The sequence below is a fragment of the Phocoena sinus genome, chromosome 10 (genome assembly GCF_008692025.1).
Source record: "Phocoena sinus isolate mPhoSin1 chromosome 10, mPhoSin1.pri, whole genome shotgun sequence".
NCBI classification, from domain to species: domain Eukaryota; kingdom Metazoa; phylum Chordata; class Mammalia; order Artiodactyla; family Phocoenidae; genus Phocoena; species Phocoena sinus.
In genome coordinates, this window is record NC_045772.1 from 29,287,179 (window position 1) to 29,307,427 (window position 20,249).

Here is a 20,249-nt window from a genome sequence, read left to right on the forward strand (position 1 = left end):
TTTTGCATTTTATAAAAGTATGAGTAGACAAAGAATCTCTCTATTTTAATCATTTCCCTGTTGAGAAAATGAATAATTTTTAATTATATGCATTCATTTTATAACATTTTCTACTGGGCTCATAAAAGGCTATATATTTCCTGGTAATGGTCCCTAAACTGTGTCTAAATCCCACACTTCCTACATGCAACGTGGTAAAATATGAGGAACGCATATACATACAGACACTCCATATACACAGTAGACACGCACATGCATACATACATATATATGTGCATATATATGAATCTATATATGTGCGTGTATATTTATACCTTTTTACTTTTTTAATTACAGAATTTTAAGAAGAAATCTTAAACATCATGTTTGAATGCTTTCTTACTTGAGTACTGTAGGCTGAAGTACATGAAAATTAACTACAAAATTGACCAGTTTGTAAGCTAAGGTGAAAACAATCAGGAACATTCTGAATATATTGGTGGAATGTGCAATGCTTGTTTCTGTTTTATTGCCATGTCCTCTATGAATTTTAATAAAACATATATCAGAAGAAACAAGAATTTGATGGAAGCTATAGTTTAGAGAAAATGCATTTATCAAATAGTTACAAGTCGTTTTTTCTTATTTTATTCAGGGCATTATCATAGTCTTGAAGTCCTAAAGAACCCTATCTCAGACGTGCTTATATATGCAAATATGCCTTGATGTGTGTGCTTGTGTGTGTGTGTGTATGTCTGAAGAGGTAGAGCACAGACTTTTAAGACCCATCCCCTTTTCTTAACCTCAAAAAATCAAGTTTCAGCCATCCTGATCTTACTCTCTAAGTATTTAAATCTTCTTTTATTTTTTCTAGTCATTTTTGATAATTCTTTGACTTTACTGACGATGTGACAGAATCAGAGGACACGTGTTTTAGATGCATGTGCTTTGTGACTGTTTGGGATGCAAATTAAATGTAAGAGTGCAAACCCCAAATAAAGTTTGTGTGGCCAAATTTCAGAGGTTTATGAACCCATAGGGAGAGACCAGATATAGGGATTCTAATTAGGAAAATAATAAATATATATTGCTCCCAGAAGCTCATTCAAAATGTTACATTTCCTTGGAAGGTCTTCACATTGACTTTTCATGTGAAATTCCAAGTAATTTTTGCAAAAGTCTGTTCTGAGTGATACTATTAAATGTCTGCCTTCCCTTCAATTTTCAGAGTTCAAGCATTGTGGATGTGTCCTATTGATTCGATTCCCAAATTCTGGTAGTTGTCCCAGTAGGAAAAAAAAATGCATAAAAATAGCCCAGATCCAAAAGTGCCCATTAGTTAGCTCTGAGCATGCCAAAGTTGTCAAGTGATATTGCAGTTATGGTCTTTAAAGCATTTCAAAAAAAGCTGGATAACATTGTAAAATAATCTGGATAACATTGTATAAAAAGCTGGATTTTATGGCTTTGTCTATGCCAAAGAGATTGTCCAACAGAAAGCACCCTGGTAAGCCTAATTATTACTCCACATATGGTACGTGGCATTATAAGCTATTTTGAGGTTTTTGGAAAGGGAGAGAGATATGAGTGACAAACACAGCAGGGCGTGCTGAAGAATTTTAACTCCAGCCCCTAACAGCCCCATGTTGGCAGGGCATGAAACAAAAAAAATGCTGTTTTAGTAATTTATTTACTATTTATTTTCAGGGAGAATAATTTTGTTAAAATTTACAGGGTAGAGTGGGGAAGAAAGTGATATAAAAAATCAGTATAGTACATGTATTCAGTAAAGATTGTTCTTCAAAACGTTAGGGCTGTTTTTATGGGCAGCTTTCATTTCTTACTTTAAAATCAAAGCAGCTTTTGCCACATTTGGTTTTGGGAATAATGTAGAATCTGATCTGGAGTACAATTTAAGGTAAACATTAAAAAACACTTTGAATGTGTACGTGTAGGTGGTTGTACCAAGAAAATAGTTTGGGAGAATGAACTCAGAGAAACATGGAAGCAATCAGCCGCATATCACATTTGCTTCTACGCCTTTAATTGCTTATGTTTGAAAGGTTCCTCAGAGAGAGAAGAGGACATATAAGGAAGAGGGCTGTTTTATACTTATGATTTCAATGTGTCAGTCCAATGAAAACTATTTCTAAGTCAAAGTTTTTGGTATCTCAACATGGCTTAAAACAAAATTCAGACATCCCCTAATTTCCATCTCTGAAGTATTTTAAAGATCATCCTCATCTGTTTAAGTTGCAGAATCTTGTGCTCAGCAGTCATAGTAACAGTGGAGGGCACACCCAGAATGCCCAGGACATGTGAAAAGTGTTTGCACATATTAAACAATAATTTTGCTCACATCCTCTACCAAGCTTTGTAGGATTTCGAAAGCCTTGACCATCCAAGTCCAAGAAACTTAGCAGATTGCTGGCACCATTTTTTCCTTGTTTTGGATTAAATAAAGAAAAATTCTCTTCTCTAGCAAAACAAAGGGATCTGCCTCTCTGGTTTTCCATTCTAAATGTTAAAAACAAGACACTATGTGAGTGAAGTTACAGATTATCCAACCTAGGGAAGAGTAACAATTAATATCCCCAATAGATCTCTATCCATGATCAAGGCTAAAAGAAAATCATGACATTAGGATTTGGGGTAGCATGTTGTTCTTTTGTGGTTATTTCAAACATTGTTTTAAAACAAAATCAGTTATACTTTATTACTATAATATAAAAGATGAAGAAAACCAAGGCCATATTTTAATTCAGCTTTTACTTATATTTTTAAGTCAAATGATTTATAAACTTCTCTGGGATATAACATTATAATAAGATTAAAATGATATTTACCACTTCATTTTTCCCTTTGAGAGTTCAATAGAGTTAATGTTTAAATCTAGCCTCTGCTGCTATTGCTGTTTTCCCCAAAAGGTGGCACTTGTGTAATCTTTTTCTTTCTCAGGGTGCAGAGAACCAGGGGAGCCAGAGGGACCGGAGTGAATTTTCAGAATTGTTTTCCTTTAACAGATTCCAAATAGCCATGTCAGAAATCTGCATTTCTGCAACTGCAGCTACCTTATGCTCTTAAGAACCCTTCAAATAAGAATTAGTCTGATTCTGAGAAAGAAAAACATGCCTTCCGTCTTAGTTTGGTTTAAACTTTGGAGTTCTTTATCCCAAGTTTATTTTATAATGTTCTTCTTCCCTTCTGATCTTTGACTAAAGTTCTAATTCCTTTTTTAAGATAACCTTGATCCATTTGAAGTTGTCCTTCTTAATTAGAATGCATAAGCAACACATGAGTATGTCTAGACTCTATATAAACAAAGCTTTCTGACAGCATAAATCTAGAAGGATAAATCATTCAGACAGGAGAAATCTTTTGAACTGTGAACAGACAAGAAGAGTGAAAGGCATAGAGGGAAAGGAAAACATGTTGGAGAGATTCTGATGATGAGACAGGAAGGAACAGATGAGACTTAAATCAAACTAGCAGTTTCTTTCCAGCAATTCACGTAAATTTCCTCCCAATCCCTACAGCTGAAAAGAATTTTAAATATCTAATGAAGTCCAACCACTTCATTTTACAGATGAGGAAATTGAGTCCCAGAAAGCTAAAGAGTGTGTTCAATGGAATGCAACTGAATTCTGTTTCTACATCTGGTGGAAGAATGCAATGATCTGTCAAAGAGAGGTGTTAAGTCACAAGTTATAGAAATCAAAATCTCAGATAGTTTTGAAAATTGGAATCTGTTTAACCATGATTCTTCAGGTACAGATTATTTTGAGCCACTATGCTGTCTTAGAAGCCCTCTTCTGCTCCAAATAGGGATATGGTCATTCATTAACCATGTAAGTCATTAGATCTGTGTTGTCTAATACAGTAGCCAATAGCCACATGTGACTACTTAATTGAATTTTAAATTAATGAAAATTAAATAAAATTTAAAATTTAGCTTCTAGTTACACTAGCCACATTTCAAGTGCTCAACAGCTACATGTGGCGAGTGGCTGCTATACTGGGCAGGGTACACATAGAATTTCCATCCTTGCTGAAAGTTCTCTTGGGCAACACTCACTTAGATCATCAACTGTAGAGAGTATGGGAAAAGTACAACACAAAATCAGGTATACAGTGTCGTGGGGTAATTCAGTGTGTAATGGCTAAAGGCATTTGTTATGTGGGTTTATAAGCAAATTTACAACCAACTCTGGAAAATTAGCAGGTTTATGTCTTTTTAGGCCTTCTGCCCCTCCCTTTTTCATTATACTTTTGCCTTCTCTAATATTCTTCACTTTTGAGTGTTCAGCAAGTCTTTGTGGGGACTTCCATGGTGGCACAGTGGTTAAGAGTCCACCTGCCAATGCAGGGGACATGGGTTCGAGCCCTGGTCCGGGAAGATCCCACATGCCTCAGAGCCACTAAGCCCGTGCGACACAACTATTGAGCCCACGTGCCACAACTACTGAAGCCCGTGTGCCTAGAGCCTGTGCTCTGCAATAAGAGAAGCCACCGCAGTGAGAAACCCGCGCACGGCAATTAAGAGTAGCCCCCGCTTGCCGCAACTAGAGAAAGCCCGCGGGCAGCAACGAAGACCCAACACAGCCAAAAATAAATAAATAAATAAATCTTTGCGAGTACCTTATTTATTTCCTCTTCTGTGCATTATTCCATTACATTTCACAATGTTTATTGAACATCTACTGTGTGACAAACATTGCACTAGGTAACCAAAAAGGAAGAATTAGATGCTCTGTGATAATGAATCAGGCAGGAGGAAAACACATGTTTCCAGAACCGATTCAGGGTATAGAATGAGCTCTTCTAACCATTTGAATTAGCAAAAGAAGTATTATTAGAATAATTACGTGGATTAAGAGATGGAAGCTTATTATGAGAGGTTTAGTGACTTGTCCAAAATAATACAGGTGGTATAAAAGGTATCCTCAGACTGGAATTCATGTCTTTTTATACCAAGTCCAGTGCTTTTTCTAATCTATTACCAACTCAGAGTAGAGATTGGTTTATGCCAACTTCCTAATTTTTTCTGACTTCTGCCAATGAAACATCAAATAAGTTGTGCCTTCCATACATCAACATTTTCTTTTTTTAAGTCCAGTTTTTGAATTTCTTTGAATAAAGACAGAATTATATTTGTGTTTTTTACAAGGGTTCTCTTTGGAACTCTCAGCTAAGTGCTTGTAGAAGGTTCTTGTGTTGAACTGACCTGTGCTTGGCATTCTATTAATACTTAGAACTCATAGGGCATTGACAGAGCCTAAATGTAAATTTACAAAAATGTTCTTTCTATTACGAAAAAAAGAATAGATATAATTCTTATTGGCAGTTGGCAGAATTAGTTAAGAGTAACTAATTCCTATTAGTTTTATTAGTTGAATAAAATTACACCATTTGCAGGCGATCAGGGCAGCATCAATAGCATACAACGTTTGAAATTTCGTACTTCCCATGCCTTTCTGCATAAAAGAGTGATTCAGTTAGGCACACCTAATCCAGATGTTATCCAAAATCTAGGTCTTATGTAGATTTTCTCTTTCCAGCAGTCCTTACTTGGAAACGTGGCACCACCATCCCATCATTGAAGTGGCTTGGCAATGGGCTGTAACAACACATTAGTAAGCATCTCTGCAGCACAGTATTTGGAAATGCTCCACCTATATCACATGCCACTCAGTATGAAGATTAGTATAATGACTTTCCCTGACACATTCGTTACCAGTCAAATGTTAATTTTTATTTTTTGATGGGTCTTAGGATATGCTGTGTTACTTGCAATTATTTTAATCACAAATTGCATGATAGTGAGATGGTACTGCATTTATTTATAAAAGAAACCTAAATAGAGATTGTCCTTATCTTCATCAAATAGAAACCTCCAATAAACCTACCATGTTTTCTTATCTTATTCATCAAATTTGCTATAGAGGATTTAATTGACTGAAACTTTTTCCCAGTCCTTCATAGAGTACTTCCCTGATTCCATCATCTTTTTCACTTTGTCATACTCTCCTACCAAAACAAAGAAAACAAAACAAACAAACCAGCCAAAATCCTCTTCAGAATGACTCTTCTATATTTTAGTGGCTCATACTCTTTTCTTCCCAACCCATAATCTTCCTCTTCCTATCTACAATTCATTTGTTCCTCTCTTTCGGGGTTTTCCTTTACTTTCTTAGAATGTAAAGGTTCTCATAACCAACAGTACTGTTCATGCATTTTCTTTTTTTTTTTTTTTTTTTTTTTTTTTTTGCGGTACACGGGCCTTTCACTGCTGTGGGCTCTCCCGTTGCGGAGCACAGGCTCCGGATGCACAGACTCAGCGGCCATGGCTCACGGGCCCAGCCGCTCCGCGGCACGTGGGATCTTCCCGGACCGGGGCACGAACCCGTGTCCCCTGCATCGGCAGGCGGACTCTCAACCACTGCGCCATCAGGGAAGCCCCATGCATTTTTCAATACACTCTTCCTGCATAACAAAAGTGTATTCATGCATTGAATAATATATATGCTGCCCAGTGTAATGAAACACAATAACTTTTTCAGAGCAGGCACTCTCTACCTATGTGGCATTGGGCAAATGACTTTATCATTTTGGATTCCAATGCTCTCATCTAAAAAGATTAATTGAAGAAAACGCTAGAGGACATGGGGAGGTGGAAGGGTAAGCTGAGACGAAGTGAGAGGGTGGCATTGACTTATATACACTACCAAATATAAAATAGGTAGCTAGTGGGAAACAGCCGCATAGCACAGGGAGATCAGCCCAGCTCGGTGCTTTGTGACTACCTAGAGGGGTGGGATAGGGAGGGTGGGAGGGAGACGCAAGAGGGAGAGGATATGGTGTTATATGTATATGTATAGCTGATTCACTTTGTTATACAGCAGCAACTAACACAACAATGTAAAACAATTATTCTCCAATAAAGATGTTAAAAAAATAATAAAAAGAAATTTTATTGTTCGTATTCTATTTTTCTGTTTTCTTTTAAAAGTCTAGTATAAAAAAACATAGTAGCTAGTAAATGGTTTTTTTTTCCTATAGATTGTGTGACAGTATAACTCAAAAATTCTCTTCTAGAATGTTATCACTAGTGAAAGTAATTTTGGAAAACAAAAACTTTTGGTCAAAGATAAAATTTATTTTCTTGAGGATTTGTATGACTCTCTGCTAAAAGACTAGAGTTGGATATTTTGCAAAATATACTCTAACACTAGCTACAAAAATAAGGAAAAATCAGTATATGTTTAGCTGAAGAGTGAATTTGTACCATTAAAATATATTCCAGTTTATATTACATAGCATTAAAAAATGCCACAATATTCTTTAATAATCCACACCTAGAAATTGGATGCATACTTAAATGGCATTTGTGCCTGTTTCAGCTGGAATAATTTGTATTTGTTCTGTGGCCTGGGAATCTCGCCATCAAGTAAGGAGCACAGAGCCAACTTTCTACTAGTCAAGGCTCCAATACACGTGCCTCTCTCATAGCCACAATACATTTCAACTAGCCAACTTGGCATTTTAAAAAAAGTATTTACCTTGATCACACTGAGACATGCAGCTCTTCATACGAAAAGAAAAATTTTATGTACAATAGAGAAATTCTGAGTTGTTTCTTGTAAAATATTTCAGAAACCAAAATAGCCAGACCACCACTTTGTAGGCTTTACTTCCAAGTAAAAGTTACTTATGTGGGCTATACTCTATCTTGCTGTGATACCAGCTCAAATCTTGCAACTTGCTGAATATTTGGGCTCCCGTTAATCTATGAATAAAGCACCTGTTGGCTGTTATCATACTGCTCTTTCCCTCATTACTTTTCTCTTTAATATGGCTCTACTCTTGACAGAAAAAATGTTAGATCCTGAAGTGCATGATCTATTTATTATACATCTTTGACATGAGCAAAGGTCTAACCAGAGATCATAAATTTGGACAAACTACTCTTGAACAAAAAGAAAAACACTGAGAAAAAAGAGAGAAGAGGAACATATTAACATAAACTATTTGCTTTTATTAATTTTGACTACATGCCTTTGTACTTAGCTGGTCTGTAATAACTACTTATTGATTTGTCGTGAAAGACCTTTGCTTCTCTCTGATTCTCTTTGGCAAAATGCAACTTATAGTTACCATCCATTATGTGATAGTAGAGTATCCACTCAAACAAAAGAACTATGTAAGAATTTATCTTGTTTGAAAGGGACAGGGTAGTGTATACCAGCTTATTATGTGAAAGTAAATAGTTTCCATTATTTTACAAAGTGTCTTTAACTAGGAAGATGGTGACTTTTTGCATCTGTGGGTTAAGGTCTGTTAATCTCAAATGTGATACCAAGAGAGGCAGCAAACTGCTTTTCTGATATCATTTAAACAGCAAAGATCTTTATGCTGCCCTGTTTTGAACTTAACAGTGTTGAGTCACTATCTTCTGAGGTTCTGTCTCAACAGAACTAATTGGAAATTCAAGGGATACTGGAAACTATAATTTTGCTGTAGCTTGAACTTGCCCAGATTAAAGGAGGGACAAATTTCTAAACAAACTCTCTTCTGGCTGAAGACCAGTACTACTCCATGCCAAATACCTTCTTTTTTGCCTGTAAAATGAAAAAAGGGGGTTCTTTATAAAGAAAAGTTATTTTCATTGAAAAGGATTTTTCATTCATCTTGTCATGATTATAAAGCAATTTTCACTAATCTCACATTTTAGGTATCTTGACCTCTGAGCCTTTAAAAATTTTTTTTCTTTCCTTTATATTTTTAAAAAAAACACTCTAAATTACCTAGAATGAGTGATGATTGAAGAATTTCCCACCATAGCCATAGACAAACATCAACAAGCAGGCAATGGATGGATGGATAAAATGACATTGGCAAATTCTTCTATTTATAAACATTGAAAAATAGGGACCTTGTCTTTTATCTCTCTGAATATTTATATTCTCAACATAAAATGAAGTCGTAGAGACCTGCCCATCTGTTTATTTTTTAAAATCCATGGCGTCAACAGTTTAGAAGTTTCCAATAAAAACCAGGAATGAAGGCATTCTTGTGGGATTTCGTCAAGTCAAGGAATTCTGTCCAAATCTTTGAAACAAACAAAGTATTTGGCTTATGTTTCAAAAAAGTTTAGATAAGCTTTTCATTTTTATAATTTACATTCTTCAACTGATGTGTGTGTGTGTGTGTGTGTGTGTGTGTGTGTGTGTGTGTAGTTCTTAAAATTAGAAACAAAGTGCTAAGGAGATCCCATATTGTTTGATAGCTGTGAAAACCTGGTTGACATCAAATGCAACTGAGAAGTTGATGGTGTTTTGGCTACCAGGGTGGGAGGAAGGTATTGAGATGGGGAGGAATCACCCTTATTTGGGCATCATTTACTGGGACTTGGCTAGGAACATAACACTAGAGAATAGCAAAAGGTGCTTGGTTGTTCTCTCTTTGCCTTCTTAGTCTATGCTCCATGCTTTTCTCCCCATTCTGGGCCTTAGAAGGAAATTGATGAAGACTGCCTCACCTGGGCTCCCTTGCCAGCTGGCTTCTGCTTAGAATCATCCATTGGTCCCAGTGGCCTGAGATAAGAAGGTGAAAAAAGAGAAAGATACATTTCGTCCCCATTCCCTCCCTTGTCAGCACCCTGTCCCTGGTAATAACCAGATTCCTCTTTCCCAACAGGAAACCACTCTTTTGCAATTCCAGTTCTCTGTGAATTCTGGTAACACCATTTCTTCCTCTTGTCCCTTTGGTCCTATGGGTGGAAATGACTTTCCACTGTTGCTAGTCTCTGGGTGCCCTGCCAACCCTTTTTTGCTCCCTTTGCTGTGCCCACACATAGTCAGGACTCCAATCAATAAAAATAACTCTATTCTTTAAAGGCAGATATGTACACTATGTGGGAAGGAAGGGTGGGATTTGTTCATTGTCTCACTGGCTATGGAAATAGAATTAATTATTGTCACTCAGCCAAGTATTCATTATGGAAATCAAAAAGTAATTCACATTTATTATTGGATAATTTTTGAAAATACATAACATGGAAAAAAGTAAATAGGAAAGAAAATAGTAATTAATCTTACTGATTGATAGCAATGTATTAACTGCATCTCTATGAAGTAGGCATTGCCATTGCCCCCATTTTAAAATATAAGAACCAAACTATTGAAAGGTGAAATGACTTGTGTAAGGTCACACAGCTATGGGATGGCAGAGGAAGGATTTGAACTGAGTCAGACTAGTTCCTAAGCCTATGCTCTTAACTACTAAGCATCTATTAAGTACCTACTATGTGCCAGGAAGTGTACTAGATGCTTTCATATGTGCTATCTCATTTATTGCCCTTTCAGAAGCACTTGACACTGTCATCCATTCTCTGTTTTGAGGAACAGTTTCCTTTCTGGTTTTCTCTGACACCACATGCTGCTATGATTTTTCTCTCATTTTCCTTTTCTTTGCTTGTTCTTGTCTATTCAACCTTTAAATGTGGGAATGTTTTGAGTTCCTTTCTTGCTTCTATTCTTCCTTGCTAAACTCATCTAATTAAGTGGCTTATGCCAATGATCTGCAGATTCTTATTTATTTATTTTTTTTTGCTGTACGCGGGCCTCTCACTGTCGTGGCCTCTCCCGCTGCGGAGCACAGGCTCCGGACCCGCAGGCTCAACGGCCATGGCTCACGGGCCCAGCCGCTCCGCGGCATGTGGGATCTTCCCGGACCGGGGCACGAACCCATGTCCCCTGCATCGGGAGGCGGACTCTCAACCACTGCACCACCAGGGAAGCCCGATTCTTATGTTTTTTGCTTCCCTTCTTCTTAGTGTCATACCTGTATGTTCAACTGTCTCCTGAACATCTCCTTTTGGGTACCTAGTAAGCATCTCAGACTTAACATGGCTAACTGAGAATGCTTGATTCATTTCTTCTTCAACCTGTTTCTCTCTCTCTGTCATCTCCATTTTATAAAATAGCACTGTTATTTATTGCAACTGATCAAGCTAAAAATTGAGGAATTATCCTAGAGTGTTCATGCTTTCCTTTTCCTGATATCTAATTATCAATGCATTCTGTCTTCTCCACGGATGGAGATCCAAGTCCCTCCCCACTCACTACCATGATGTTTTGCCTAAGTCATTGTGATAACTTCCTAACTAATCTTGCTATTTCCAGTCTTGCTTTCCTTCAAGGCTTTCTACATATGGCAGTGAAATAATTATTTTAAACATATCATGCCACTTTGCTTAAAAGCCTTTATTGGTTTCCAAACAAAATGCAATCCAACTTCTCCTTTGCATAGGCTAAAAACCTTTATCTAAGCTGGTCTCTGTTGAATGAATGAATCCTATAGTATCAATAGAAATGTTTGGGCTTTACAATAGCTCTTGCAGGTGGCTATTAGTATGTTCATTTTTTATTAAAGTAGATATGGAGGCAAAAAATAACATTATATTCTCCCCTCCCTCAGGAAGCCTTGAAATCAGCTCTTAGGTGGACTTGACTAATGTAATATATAATAAGCAGCCAATATTTTCTGAATTACTTACAATGTGTTAGGCATAATACTTTGGTGGGCACTTTTCACATATTATCTTAATAATTTTTTAAAATGAGAGTCTTAAGAAGGTGCTATCATCTGCATTTGATATTTGAGAAACAAGGCTCAGAGAGGTTAAGTAATTTACTCAAAGTTACAGTGCTGGTTAATGGGAAAGGGTTGATCTAATACCAGGTGTGTATTCCAAAGCCCACAGCCTTAACCATGTGACTTTTCTACCTCCTTGAAAAGATGATGTATACACTTTATTATTCCTACTAATTATATACACACCCACATTTTTTTCTCTTTCAAAGAATATAAACTACTTTAAATATGCCAGGACTTAACATTATTATAAACTCTGTGTTCGTAGATGGACGGCAAAGACAGCAGTTTCATTCAAAACCTAGTGACTATTCTATTTCTCCTTGGCTTGTCCCAAAGCGATTACCAAACGGCACTTAACTATGGAAAGGAAGGAGGACATTTGTTGTGAGTGTTTAAAGGGAATTTTTTTAAAGAAATAAACTTTTTATTGACATCTTCTTAATTTGACCTTGTTATATGTAATTTCTAATCAGGGAACTTTTAATTTAAAAAATTCATACCAAAGAAAAAGAATCATTTATACATGTGGTTATGATCAATCTTTCTCTTATAGAAGAAATATTTTCATATCAAATGGTTTTGATTCACACTGGGAGGAAAGAACACAAAAATATTATGTTAATATGTAACACAACAATTGATATGCAATGTAATCCCCCAATTCTACTAAACTGGATATCGGCATGATATGCCTTTGTAGGGATTCCATCTTGTTCATGCTGGGAGAGAAACACACTGTAATTTCCATTTTGAAAATGACTCTTTAAAATTGCCAAATATTTAGTTTACTACACAACTTGCTGCTTTGACAATGGTGAGTTTATTAATGTCAATATATTGTTCCAAGTTAATCTTTTGCAGAACTATTTCCTTTTCATGACTAAAGAAATCACAAAGGGAAAATGTCATCTTGTTTATTCCAAAGAAATTATGAATCAAGATTTATTTTCTTTCTTGCCTTGGAAAACAAATGGCAGTAGAAAGCACCACCAGTAAGAAGTAAGGAAATTTGGTCCTCGAAGCAATTCAAATTGAAAACTAAGTTCAGCGTTACCTAGGTTTTTATTCCAACATGCCACATTGATCCTTTCACTTACAGTCGCTCAGATAACTTTCAACAATAAGTATTTTTTGTTGGTTTGCCTTTAAAAATAAAGATCCAGATGCTATGGTGAATATGCAGGCAATGACCATAATTTTATGGGAATAATTTTCTTGTATGACTTAGAAAATGATCCTGATGAAAATTACCAGGAAGTGTTTCAAAAATGTATTGAGCAATAGAAGTATCGTCATATGGTATCTCTTATGATGGTTATTATGAAAGACAGCAGCTATTTCTATGTGTGTCTTATGCTAAAATGATTATGTTTTAAAATTATTTTCAATGCTTGATCATTTTTCCTTTTGTCCTTAACATGATAGCCATTAATTGTACGTCTGGCCTACTTTTCTGCACATCTCAAAGGTTTCTTTAATGACACATCATAATCAGTAATTATTCATGTGGTTATTTGTTTCTGCATAATTTCCCCTCCCTTCCTGTGATAAATTCTAAAATACATTTGAGAACATTGACTAATGGCAGATTGGGTGTGGACCAAGTCCGATTAGATGTTTAAAAATTATAGTGCTGTGCCTATCACAGAGGATTGATCTTTCCAGGGAGTACATGCAGCTAAAAATACCCTCAAAATGAAGTTATCCACTTTCTGGTCCTATAATCCCCATGTAGACATCACTTACTTAGTCTTACCAACATATCTGGAAGCAATGAGATAGAAACTACTATTAAGCATTACTTTTCATAACTCGAATTTATTTATCAAATGCCCAATCAGTTATCTCCCAGGACCTGAAGGAAAAAGGGAAAAGAGAAAAGCTTTGGTATTTTGTTGGCAGTGATAAAAAAATAAAGATCTTCAGAAAATGGTGAAGCCTTTTTTTTTGGCGCACCACGCTGCTTGTGGTTCCCTGACCAGGGATTGAACCTTGGCCCAAGGCAGTGAAAGCCCATGTCTCAACTACTGGACCACTAGGGAATTCCCGTCAAAGACTCTTTTTGACCACTTTAGTCAGCCTCCTCTAATCCCTTTTCTCACTAGGCCTCATCCTTGGGCTTTGTCCTTAGACCTGCATAAACCAGTTTTAGCAAGAATCCTACAAGTCAGTTTAGTGAGAATCCCCAACACTCACCCTCAGTATCTGATCGTTCTCGATATCTGATCAAAACCCTCATTCTCCCACCCATCCAGGTAGTAGCTGATTATCCTGGCCTGCCTTCAGCAAGGATCCTGTTAGGTCTATTCAGCAAGAATTCCCCCTACCCTTGACGTCTCCTCTTAGTAATTTTCTATCCACCCCTCCCCACAACCTGCTTCTTGCCTGTAAATTTCCACTGGTCCTTGCTGTATTTGGAATTGAGCCCAGTTCTGTACCAAGGTCTCTTTCCCTCTATTGCAGTAGTTCCTGAGCAAAGTCTGGGAAGCAGGTGGGACAATAGGTTGTTCATAAACGAGTAAGGGTGAGAAGGTGGGAGAAGAACCAGAGAGAGGAAGCCCTATTGGGGCTCACCAACGGTCAAATACACTCCAATGTGTCTGTGTCATAGATGAGCAGAAACTTCCCAACTTCCTCCAGATGAATAGAGTTCTTATGTTTACATCTGCAGTCTTTTCCTTTGCTCTGCTCTCTGTATCATGCTTTCCAACCAGTTGGTCACTGGTCTTTACTTTTTGCCCTGCTACTTTATTTCACCATGTTCTTAAATCATGTTGCTCTTTCCAGCTTTTAAAAGTAATTTCTCTTGTGATGCAATCCATTTCCATCAGTCTTTAATTTGGCTAGTTAGAATTTGTCAAAACTTGAACTGATGTCATCTTTTCCCTTCTTAATAGTGAATCATAAAAATAATCCATTTTGTGATTTTAATTTGTAAAAACACACTTTGAGTGCAATTTTTTTCTTTCTCTTGTGACTTTTCTCTTTTCCTCTGCCCTTCTCCCTTGATTCAGGATCTGTTCCTTCTCAACTTCTACACTGACTTCTTTGGTCACCTTAGCTCGAAGCACAGCAGGCATCATCCCGTTTTCTATAGCCTCTCTCCCTAATTGCTTCTTTAGATAACTTCTCTCATTTCTTCTTTCCTTCCCAATGGGTTCAGATGGACTTCCCTCTTCTGTCCACGCTTCACGGCAAGGGTTGCATTCCCCAAGGAGATGACTTGCAACATCCATCATGACTCTGGTTGCCCTTCTGTCTTGCCACCACCTGAAAAGCATCTTAATTTTTCTTTTCTCCTGAAAAGCCTCTTCATCCTCTATCCCTTTCTCTTAATGGCTTTTAGGTCTTCCCTGCATTGGGCAGATGTTACCCCTCAGTTTTTTAAATTCCCCTTTCATTCTGAAACCTTGAAGCTGACCCAGCTGCATCCGTCTCCATTTATTTTGATTTATTATTAAGAAGTTTGCTCAAATTTGTTCTTCTCTGCACAAACTTTTTACATCCCACTGTCTGCCTTGTTGTTTTGTTTGAGTTTGTTTTGTTTTTAAACAAGTTGCCTCTGTAGTCTAGATACCCAAATTTTTTCAACCATAGATTTCTGGAAGCTTTTTCCAGTCTGTTCTTGGGTATACTTTACCCTTTGGGGAGGTCTCCCCTGTCATATTACTACTTCAAATTCATATCCCTTTATCCAAATTCCAAATCAGACTCATATTTTAATGTCTAGTACATCAGAATGACTCCTGCTTATACATCACAGTGCCACTTATCTTCATCATCTCTCTAAGCACTTGGGAAACCAAATAGCCTTCTACCTTGCTGCTCAAATGTGGTACCTGCTCCAAGTACTATTAACATCACCTGGGAGCTTGTTAGAAATGCAAATGCTCAAGCTTCACCACAGGCCTTCTGAATTATAATCTGCATTTTAACAAGATTCTCTAGGTTATACGTACTCACACTGAAGTTTAAGAAATGTCAGTGTGCTACAATATTCACAAACTTGAGAGTGCATAGGAATTAACTGAGTGAGCTCAAGTATCTTGTGATTTGTACCCAAATCATATTGCCTCAAAGCCGCCTAGTTTCTCTTTAGGTTTACATATAGCTATTGCAGTTACTATTACTCCTTCTCCTTATTGAAATTTACCAAACATGCTCCTTCCCAGCATGCATCATGGTCACCTAGATGAACTTCTTTCCATGCCCATGGGCAAAGTAAGACAATTATTTTATTCCCCATTTTACTAATAGAAAACTGAAAAGAGAAATTACCTGATTTTTCTCAAGGTTACCCAACTAATCACAAGTAGAATGAAAACACATACTCAAAATCCTTAACCCTTGGTCTAAAATTTGTACCATTACCATGCTGTTGTTTGTTGAGGAAATATACAATGCTATAAATGTTATTTTTCCCATTTATCTCAATGTTTTTTAATATTAATATGCAAGTTTTAGATTCTTGTTAAAGACACATTTGGAAATATAATCATGTCTATAACATTCTATTTAAGTATACCTTGAGAGAAAGTAATCAAAAGTAATTGAAGCTTTAGAAATTATATGCAGGAAAAGGTGCAGATTTGCTTAGAAATGCACAGAGGTTGGTGATGAAATTTCACCAGGAAAAATTTATTAATCTCAGATATCTTTTGGAGATTACTAGAACTATTCTATGGTATGTGCCATCCTTCTTAAACTTTTACTGTCCCTTCATACAGTTTGTCTTAACATACTTCCCCATCCCCCAAAACCCACCCATTAGCTTGTTTCCTTTCTCTTTAATATAATGCAAATGTTATCATTTTGACTCTTCCTCATATATTGTAAATCTCTCTAATATTGATATTGGAGAAGCATGGTTTGAGGGAAGAAATGGAGTCACATTGAGGGACATTAAAAGCTTTATGAACATTCACAAAAAATGAAGAACTACTATTTTCACAGTGAAAGTAGAGTGATAGTCTAATTTGAGAGTCTCAACAACTAGTCCATAAATAATTAGATAAGTTTTATAATGTAGCAGTATGCAAGATAAATCTATTAGCTAGTAATTTTGGCATGCAATTAGAAGAGGAACATCTGCAGCTGAAATCAAAATATGCTACCACTACATAATTTAAAATTCTATTAAAATACCTCACTAGAATTTTTTTCATTTCTCTATTACTCTTGGAAACCTTAATTATTGACACCATATGATTTACAATGTGGAAATAAATATTATGGATGAAATCCAAATCAAAGAGGCAGCATTTAAAATGAATGTAAAATTTGGGAGCATATGAAGGACTGAACTTGAACTTTGTATCTGCAACTTATTGTATAACCTTGGATAAGTGACAGAGTGAACTACTGATTTGCTTGGGGCTTTCCTGGTTTTAAAATTGAAAGTCCAGTATCCAAGGAACCCTCTTTATCTTGGGCAAACTAGGATGGTTGTTCATGCTAGTAAGTGACTTAGGCTTTCTAAGTATCAGATCCTTTACCTGAAATCTATACATATGAGACAAGATTGTAATCTTTTTTTCTCTCTTCATATATATATATATATATATTCTACCACAATGTCTATAAAAATTAATTCTTTAGCAGGTTATATACAATGATTGTAATAGATAAATCATAGTTATAATGGAGGAGAAAAACATCACCAATCGATCAGCAGAATTTGCACTTTGAGCACAAATTCATTAACACAAGAGTTTGCTCTAAGAACTCAGCGTAAAATCAAATTTTGAGTGGAAAACAAAAGGCAAACTTGATTTAGTAATAGTGCAAGGAGACAAGGGTTTGAGACATTTTGCAGCCTGGAAACCAAATTTTCAGTTTTTAAGAGTAGAATGTTTTGGTAATATTATTTAGCCCACAGTTGAAATGAGGAAAATTGATGTCATTTTCCACTGAATCTTAACAGAAGTTTATGGGAGGATGTTCTTTAAACAAAATAACAGAGATGTCTCCCTGATTCATTTCCTCATCCTACTTGTGCAAGTTTTAACAAGAGTCTTTGTGGAATATTGAGACTCCTGATTTCTGTGAAAGAACTCCATTTATTCTGTCATTCCTGCAATCCTCAAATAGACACACACTGGACTCCTTCCCCACGTCAGGAACTGAACCCAATATTGTGGGTATAAGGTTATCATCCCTGCCCTTGAGGAACTCTTGATTTAAGGAGTGAGTCAGGTAAGATATGGAGCCATATGGTTGAAGTACAATTTGATACATGCTAAAATAGAATTCTGAACAGTACTATGGAGACAAAAATGAAGAACAGCTATTTGCCCAAAGGAGTTTGGAAGGCTTCAGAGCTTATGACACTTGAGTAGAGTTTGTAAGGATCAGTTAGACTCCACCAAGCAGAACAGGGTCAGAAAAGTAGTCCCATAAAGGAAACAGTATATCCAAATGCAAGAAGGCATGACAAAGCCTGTCATTTTTGCGGGAGAGCAATGCTGGCAGAATATTGGTGTCAAGATCAGAAAGATGAGCAGAAACGAATTCGGAGACTTCCTTAACATGTTAAGGCCTTTTAGTCTTTTTCTTTTAGGTATTAAGGAAACATCAAATTTCTTTAGGGAAGGAATTGAGAAGCTTGGGTTCTTGTTTTTGAAAAAATAACCTCGACGGACATATGTTGGAAAGATTAATATGCTGAGGGAGACTAGAGGTAAGAAGCTCAGAGTGAAGCTACTATATTGATCAGGAGACACATGAAAAAAATCAAAGCAAGCTAGTGGTCATTGAGAAGGAGGAGGAGAGCAGGGTTTAGACTGGATATTTTCTGTCAGACTCTTGGACCATTGAATGTTGAGGTGGGAGTGGTATGAGGCAGATTTGTTTAGACAACTGGTTGGTTTGAGCTTTTTCGATGGGATTTTACTAGCTTAAGCTTTCTCTGTAGCATCTGAGAGTCATAAAAAGAGTCTTGACCATGAGGATGTTTGGGGCCGTTGTGACTTTTAAAGCCTGGAATTTAAAGTAAGAATAATGCTTTCCGAGAGGGAAAACGGAGTGATCTTAGAGTCTGTGTTCTACATGAATTCCCAGAGGAAAGAAACTTATCCAGTAAGAATAGGATTTGGGTTGTCAAGGTGAGCCCAGGGTACAGAAATCTCATGGTGACAGTGTACACTGACACAGAATGTGCATTTGGAACTTCAAACAGGCTGCTTTTAACTTAGAGGTAGGGCCACTCTTTCACTGAGTGTCTAATGCTTTCCAGGACCCCAAGCAATATTCAACATTTATCTTGGGTTAAATCTAGAGTCTTTGAAATTCAATAAAAGGATTGTCTCTTAGAGAATCAAGCCAGTAAATAGTACTATGGAAACTGGAATGCATGAAGAGAAAAGTGTGCCTTTGGGTGCTGGCAAAGCATCAAGAGCCTAGATGAAATCTTTAAGTAAACAAAAGTAGAGCAATGAACTACAGCAAATTAATAGATAAAAGTGTTGTAAGTGGAAGGGATTTACCAGAATCCCCTTTTAAACTAGGCCACAGAGCCATCTTAACAAGCTATAAATACTTGTAGAATGTAAATAACTGTTATAATAAAAGAAAAGCTGGCATAGCCAGACCAATTTCAAGGGAAGTAAATGAAAATGGGCAAGAAACAACTGGTATTGGGAGCTCTCAATGGGTGAAGCTGAAAGTATGAGGTTACATGGAAAAGAAAGAAAAGCGCCATGTTTGATCAGTGAAGAAAATATTTTACTTTATAAATATTCTGATTTTAAAAAGTACAAATACATGCTCATTATAACAAATGAAACAATAAAAGAGGAATAAAAACAAGATAAAAACATCTCCAGCTGACCCCCAGCTCCTCCACTTCCACACTTCTGGGAGTAATAGATTAACAATGACTTTTACAAACAAGCAAGTCTTCAAATGAGAAGTTAGAGTTTTGTTTAGATTAAAATGTTTAATACAAAATGTTAATTATCTTCTAAATACAGGGTATGCTGTAATCTATATTCAGCAATAATTGTCAGTACATAAAGGAATCAGTCCACTTGTTCCTTTAGGAATCAACCCCAGAAAATATTAAAATGCTCACATAAATGGAAAACCCAGCAAAAAAAATAGGGTTTGTGTGGCAATGTTTTTACAGAACCAAGATATAACCACATTTTTCTGCAACCAAGATATATCCATATTTTTCTGCAAGTTTTTTCACTTTGCAATGGATTATGGGCAGCCCTTTAGTTGAGTAGGCAAAGATTTATTTCATCCATGATGAACACTCAGCTTGTTCCCAATGTTGCCATTATAAGCAGTGAGGCAAACAAACAAACAACATCATCATATGGGGTTGGCCAAAAGGTTGTTCAGTTTTTTCCATAAGATGGCTCTAGTAGCACTTAGTTGTCTTTAACTTCATTCTAAACAATTTTGTTAGATTGTATGTGACAGCTGTCGTATCAACGTGTGTTTAAAAAAAGATTTATCAAAATTGATGAACGTTTGTGTAACCATTTTAATATTGAAGATGGAAGAAAAAAAGCAACATTTTCAGCATATTATGCTTTATTATTTCAAGAAAGGTAAAAACACAACTGAAACACAAAAAAGGATTTGTGCAGTGTATGGAGAAGGCG